This window comes from Calliopsis andreniformis, unplaced genomic scaffold (assembly GCF_051401765.1).
Source record: "Calliopsis andreniformis isolate RMS-2024a unplaced genomic scaffold, iyCalAndr_principal scaffold0419, whole genome shotgun sequence".
Taxonomy (NCBI): domain Eukaryota; kingdom Metazoa; phylum Arthropoda; class Insecta; order Hymenoptera; family Andrenidae; genus Calliopsis; species Calliopsis andreniformis.
In genome coordinates, this window is record NW_027480828.1 from 35,001 (window position 1) to 42,500 (window position 7,500).

Below are 7,500 nucleotides of genomic sequence, written 5' to 3' on the forward strand. Positions count from 1 at the left end.
ATGTCACTCTGCCTCTTGTTTCAAAATTCCATCGTTCTTGCCATTCTGCGATTAGAGTCTTTGTAAGCTTGTTGTTCTCGCTCCTGAAATCCACATCCATTGCTTCATGCTTTGGATTGAATTCGTAATTTTTCCACTTGACTTCTAGGTTTCGTTTAACTTTTGCCATAACACCTCTTCTTACTATTTCGAGGTCGATTGGTAGTATTCCAGCTAACACCTGGATAGCAACTGTGGACGTTGTCCTGCAACTCTTGGTCATCGTTAATAGTATTGCTCTTTGAGCTGCATTTACATGCCTGATCACATGTGGTTTTTGAACTTTGTCGTACCACACTAGGGCACCATAACTCAATATCGGTATGAATACCGCATTATAGAGTGTGTGAAGGGTTTTGCCTTTTATACCCCACTCTTGCCCGACCACCTTTCTCAGCACAGCCAAGAAGCTGACTAGCTTGTCTCTCGCATATTTTGCATGTGCACTAAAGTTTAGGTTCCTGTCCAGCAGGATGCCTAAGTATTTTACATGCTCAGCATGTTTTATTCCAACTCCATTTACCTTTACTATTGGTTGACGCTCTTTATCAAACTTCCCTTTCATCATCATAGCACATGTCTTTTTCTCTGAGACTTTCAGCTTATTAAAGGAACACCATTTGAGTATGATGTCCATTGCTTGCTGTCCAACTTTCTCAATCCCATTTCGATTTTTTGCTTTAACTGTTATTGCCAGATCGTCAGCATAGGCCACAACTTCAAGCTCTTCTTCCTCAAAGGTGTTCGTCAGTTCGTGCAATAAGGTGTCCATGCACCACACCCAGGCTTTTGGCCCAATGATTGAGCCTTGGGGGCATCCTTTCTCCATGACGCTTGATATTTCGTCATACTTGGACTGTATCTTCATGACTCGTTTTCTGAAGTAGCTTTTGATTAGTTCGACTAGTGTACTGCTACACTCTGTTCCTATTACTCTTCCTATTACTGCCTGCCACCAGAGGTTGTCGAAGGCACCCTCGATGTCAACAAATATTGCCATTACGTATTTTTTATCTGTGTTTCGAATTCCCTGCTTGAACTTAAGCAATGCATCTTCCGTGGACATGCCCTTCTTAAATCCGAACTGGCTCGGATGATCCATCCCCTTCTCAGTATAGTGCATGTCTATCCTGTCAACTATGATCCTTTCATATACCTTTCCAATTGAGGGCAGAAGGGCTATCGGTCTATAAGATCCGACGTCACCTCTGTCCCTGTCCTTGCTCTTCAGTATTATCTTTAACTTTGCTTCTTTCCAGATCTTCGGAAAGGTCGATTTATACAAACAGTTATTGAAAAGTGCCAGCAGCGTATGCGGATATTGTTTCTGCATCCACTTTATGAGTTCAGCCTTAATACCATCAAATCCTGGGGCTTTTCTGTTTTTGCATTTCTGAACTGCTACCTTTATCTCTTCCAGCTCAATAGGCCGTTCCATGTTGCAATTCTTATACTCTGCTATCTGTCTCCTCAGGCGTTTCTGCTCTACCACCTCGTTCTCTGCTGTATTGCCTTGCGGAACCACCTTATTCAAAACAACTTGCATCGTCTCCTTCCAAGACATAGTTACGTCTCCATCAGGCTTTGCGAGGGATGAGACCGGCTCATCTACCTTTAACTTGTCTCTTAAGACTTTGTAGACTATCCCCCAGGGGTCGTCGTTTCCTACTGTTGAGACAAAGTTTCTCCAGGAATCCTTTTTGCACCTTCTTATCATACCCGTATATTTGTTCCTCTCAACACGGAATCTTTCCCCTAGGTACTTCACTTCCTCCTGTATATTCATTCTTCTCGCCCTTGCCAGCTGTTTTTTGCAAGTATACATTTCCTTTCTTTGCCTAGACAACTCCTCATTCCACCAGGGAACTCGTAATTGCCTGTTTTTTATTTTTGGCATTGATCTCTCGCATAGGCTTTGTATTTTCTTCGTCAATGCTTTCGCAGCTATGTTTGGTTCCTTTTCCTTTAGTGACTCCACAAAACTGTCACTTATCTCTTCTTGAGCCAGTTCCAGCAACTTGTCCCAGTTGGCTTTCTTTAGGTTATACCCCACTTTTCCTGTGATCTTCCTGCAACCATGCTCGTCATTTTTGCCTTTGACCTGCACATTGATGAGGCTATGGTCGCTTATATTGCAGTCCGGCGACACTGTCCATGTTATCTCCCTGCTTAGTAGGTTTGATGTGACTAATGTCACGTCAATATTTTCTTGTCCTCGACTTGTAAAGAAAGTCGCATGACTGTCCTCACAGTTTAGTATATGCAGATCATTGGCACAAATAAATTCCTCCAGCACTTTTCCTCTATCATCAGTTTTCTTTGAGAACCATGTTTCCGAATGGGCATTAGCATCCATGGCAATTAACACTTTTTTGCCCCTCAATGCATTTAAAACCGTTTCCAGGTTTCTTAGAAACGGTTCAATGTCCAAGGAGCATTGGCAGTATACATTTACCACATATATCTCCTCAAACTGTGTTCTTATTTGTAAAACAAGATTGTGAGGAGTTTCTGCTATTTTGACTTGGAAGACTTCCAAATTCTTATTAATTATCACCGCAGCAACCCAAGGCGTTTCTGCATCCGGTTGTAACACCATCAAGCCAGAGGTGTACCCTCTGACTTTGCCCTTGAATGAGTAGGGCTCTTGTATGCATAATATGTCTATTGCCTCTTGTTCAACAGTTTTTAACAGGCTTGCTGCGGCCGCAATCGATCGTTGCGCATTTATTTGGCTAATTTTTAAGTCCAGTCTAGTTTAGACTTATATATATCTAACTGCTTAGAATATATTGGGCAATTTCCACTCCTCACCGAATGGTTGATTGCTGTCCTCTTGGCCCGAACGCAGTTAATACACTTTATCTCCTTTGACTTACAGTCCGCTTTCACGTGACCTTCGTCACCACACGTCTCACAGACGTGCTTTGGTGCACTACAAACTTTTGCTATGTGTCCATAGCCTTGGCATTTAAAACACCTCGTTATTCCAAAGTACTCTTTCACTCTGCTTGTGCTCCATGCTAAGTACACCCTTCCTCTATCGAGTAGCTCCTTATACTCGTTTGCAGGAACGTCCACTATCCAATTCGCTTTCCCATGCTTATTCTTGAACGCATGTCTGAAAACAATTCTTTCATCAAGGCACTTGATTTGTGCTTCACTCTTTCCCCGGAAGTTCTTGCTAAGCAATTCTTCCTTTAGTTCCTGCGGCGTAAGCTCAGAATCCACATCATATATAATGATTGATGGACTCAACTTTTTTGGCTCCTCTACCCTGAGATCAATATTGTTCAGCGACGAGCGCTTTAACATTTCAACGTCGTCTCTTCCATCTAACTCGACTATAAGTCCTCCCTTTCTCATCTGCCGTACGTTCCAGTAGATAGGGACAGAGGGAATCTCGTTAATCCATTCATGCGCGTCACTAATTAGATGACGAGGCATTTGGCTACCTTAAGAGAGTCATAGTTACTCCCGCCGTTTACCCGCGCTTTTTTGAATTTCTTCACGTTGACATTCAGAGCACTGGGCAGAAATCACATTGCGTCAACACCCGCGGGGGCCATCGCAATGCTTTGTTTTAATTAGACAGTCGGATTCCCCTGGTCCGTGCCAGTTCTGAGCCGAGCGTTGAATGGCGGCCGAAGAAACGACACGCGACGGCTGAACCGACGCGGAAGCCTCGCAGCAAGGAAGATCCGCGGGAGGCCAAGGCACGGGACCGAGTTCGGATCCCAGGACGTCGACCGAAGTCTAAGACCCTTCACCTCGCCCAGGCCCGGCACGTCAGCCAGACCCGCTTCCCGACCAAGCCCGACACGCCCCGCTCCTCAGAGCCAATCCTTATTCCGAAGTTACGGATCCAATTTGCCGACTTCCCTTACCTACATTAATCTATCGACTAGAGGCTCTTGACCTTGGAGACCTGCTGCGGATATGGGTACGAACCGGCGCGAGACCTCCCGTGGCCCTCTCCTGGATTTTCAAGGTCCGAGGGGAATATCCAGACACCGCAGCAACTGCGGTGCTCTTCGCGTTCCGAACCCTATCTCCTTGCTAGAAGTTTCCAGGGAACTCGAACGCTTATACAGAAAAGAAAACTCTTCCCAGATCTCCCGACGGCTTCTCCAGGTCATTTTGGGTTACCCCGACGAACACTCAATGAGGGCCCGGATGTTAAACGGTTCCGCTGCCGGGTTCCGGAATAGCAACCGGATTCCCTTTCGCCCAACGTGTGTGTGTCTCTTTTTTTTATCTTTCAATTTATCTCTTTGTATAATAATATGTTTGCAGACATTGATTTTAGGACACCACATTTGCATAGGATTTCTCTTAGGGCTTAGGATCGACTGACTCGTGTGCAACGGCTGTTCACACGAAACCCTTCTCCACGTCAGTCCTCCAGGGTCTCGCTAGAGTATTTGCTACTACCACCAAGATCTGCACCGACGGCGGCTCCAGGCAGGCTCACGCCCAGACCCTTCTGCGCACACCGCCGCGACCCTCCTACTCGTCAGGGCTTCATGGAGGACGGTCACCAGTAATGGCACCGTCCCTCCCCACTTGCCGCTGACGGCAGAGTATAGGCGCGACGCTTCAGCGCCATCCATTTTCAGGGCTAGTTGCTTCGGCAGGTGAGTTGTTACACACTCCTTAGCGGATTCCGACTTCCATGGCCACCGTCCTGCTGTCTTAAGCAACCAACGCCTTTCATGGTATCCCATAAACGTCGACTTAGGCGCCTTAACTCTGCGTTTGGTTCATCCCACAGCGCCAGTTCTGCTTACCAAAATTGGCCCACTTGGCACTCTAATCCGAAATCTCGTGGCTTCAATGAACCAAGCAAGCCAGAGATCTCACCCATTTAAAGTTTGAGAATAGGTTGAGGTCGTTTCGGCCCCAAGGCCTCTAATCATTCGCTTTACCAGATGAGACTCGACGCGTCCCCGAAGGAACGGAGGAGTGAGTGCCAGCTATCCTGAGGGAAACTTCGGAGGGAACCAGCTACTAGATGGTTCGATTAGTCTTTCGCCCCTATACCTAGTTCCAGCGATCGATTTGCACGTCAGAATCGCTACGGACCTCCATCAGGGTTTCCCCTGACTTCGTCCTGACCAGGCATAGTTCACCATCTTTCGGGTACCAACGTGTACGCTCTAGGTGCGCCTCTTCTCGCAATGAGAACGAGACGCCCCGGGAGTGCGGAGCACTATGCAGCGCCCATCCTCCCTCGGCCGACGCAAAGGACGACCTTCACTTTCATTTCGCCTTTAGGTTTACTCATCCCAATGACTCGCGCACATGTTAGGCTCCTTGGTCCGTGTTTCAAGACGGGTCCTGAGAGTACCCAAAGCAATAGCGCCGCCGACAGGTAATTCAAAGCTTGGCCAGTCCGAGGGCTCCGCCGGCTAACAGCTGGCCAGGCCCGTGAACGGGAAAGACGTCCGTACCACAGGGCAAACAAAGCTGACCGAGCTTGCGGCGGGCCTGACGCACCGTTCGAATGAGAAGACTGGTTGCGGCCCGATACCATCTGGGGGAACACCGTCGCGCAGCCGGTCGGGTCACCGAGGGTCCGTCGCGCACGCACAAGGCGACGCAACGGTCTAACCGCCCGGGCCGTAGACCGACACGCAACGGGTCGCGACGTCCTACTAGGGGAGAAGTGCACGTCTACGTAGCCGGAACGTTCGCCGTTGGCCGTAACATCCGTGCGCCCTCCTTGCGGAAAAGCGACGGACACCCCTTTCGGGGTTTCGCGCACCAACGGGAGCCAGCATTTGTCGACGATGAATCTCCCCTTTCGAACTTTTGGGTTTCTCAGGTTTACCCCTGAACGGTTTCACGTACTCTTGAACTCTCTCTTCAAAGTTCTTTTCAACTTTCCCTCACGGTACTTGTTCGCTATCGGTCTCGTGGTTGTATTTAGCCTTAGATGGAGTTTACCACCCACTTAGGGCTGCATTCTCAAGCAACCCGACTCTAAGGAGAGACCCTCCCGAGACGCGCACCGGTCGCTACGGGCCTGGCACCCTCTATGGGTAAATGGCCCCATTCAAGATGGACTTGGACGCGATGCAACGTCACGGGATAAACGGATCCTCCCGAACACTACATTTCCCTGCGGCAGTACCGCGGGATTCAGTGCTGGGCTCTTTCCTGTTCGCTCGCCGCTACTAAGGAAATCCTTGTTAGTTTCTTTTCCTCCGCTTAGTAATATGCTTAAATTCAGCGGGTAATCTCGCCTACTCTGAGGTCGTCGTATACGTGTTAAATATATCACACACGTAGAGTGATATATTTTATATATGTGTAAAAATGACGAAAGAAGCTGTGGCGTAATCCTCGTACAACGGGGGCACACAACCGAGAGAAGCGGACCAGGCAGAGTGTGTGAACGAATGTTACGAGAAATGGGAAATGAGAGAGAGACTTGAGATCATGTTCGATGCGTCGTCCCAACTTCGCCGTGTGCCTTCGGAATATGTTGTCGTAACGCAACAGCAGCGTTTCCAAAGGTAAGGAAGCTCCTCGTAATTCGCCAGAAGTGATCAGCGGAAAGTAAGTCACATCGTCCTTAATGCGCCACACCAAAGCATCTTCGCGTCTCGTTTAATTCGATCTAAAGGAGAGAGACTCTCGCCAGGCGACTGCCGGTATGGTTTAACGCCCGTCCGCTTGCTTTTTGTATAGCTTTCGTGGACTGGACGACCGGACTTGACGCGCGGTCTCTCTCGGCGATCGACTAACGCGAAGACATGGGGCGACCGGACGCTGCTACCTTTCCACCTCCTCCTTCTAGGAGAGAAGTCATCCCTATGTGATGAGTCATATATATGGCGGCTGTGTAAGCCTCGCCAAAGAGGATTCAGGATACAGAAACAAGTTGTAGTACAACACAACACATTCACGGAGCCACAAACGACTCGACCGAAACGTGGCCGGGGAAGATGCATCCCGGAACTTCATCGTTTCGACGAATGAGTGCCTCCTTTTCGCGTTGTTCCTGCAACAAGACGATCCCTCTAGAATCCCTGGGGCTCTGTTTCTCGTCATACATTTCTTCACCACACTACACGGGTGGGGTATACGCGATCTCGTGTTCATGCTCACTCGCACACCCTTTCATTGTCCTTCTCTGTAGTCTCACGACAAACTCTCTTGTGTGTCGTTGCGGGTTACGCACGCCTCTTTCTTACACGCATCATTTCAGACTACGTCGGGAGCGCGGATGAAAACTCGCACGAAAAGCGAACGCTGTCTGTTAACAATCACGAGGGTATTTGGCGAGACACGGAGGCTGGTCGATGATCGTACGTCCGCGCGCTTGCGTCCGGAGCGGTGCACATACACACACGGGCGGTCGACAAATTAAGCGACTCACGACGCCGTGTGAAAATTAGCACTCACGCAAGTCCGGAACGACAAAGCAACGACGATGACGACGATGTCTCCAGT

The 7,500-nt window shown here is 48.7% G+C and overlaps 1 pseudogene; it reads right to left on the reverse strand.

Moving 5' to 3' along the window:
• Positions 1–3,382: 3,382 nt before the first annotated feature.
• On the reverse strand, positions 3,383–6,301 carry LOC143187949 (large subunit ribosomal RNA; annotated as a pseudogene).
• Positions 6,302–7,500: the final 1,199 nt, after the last annotated feature.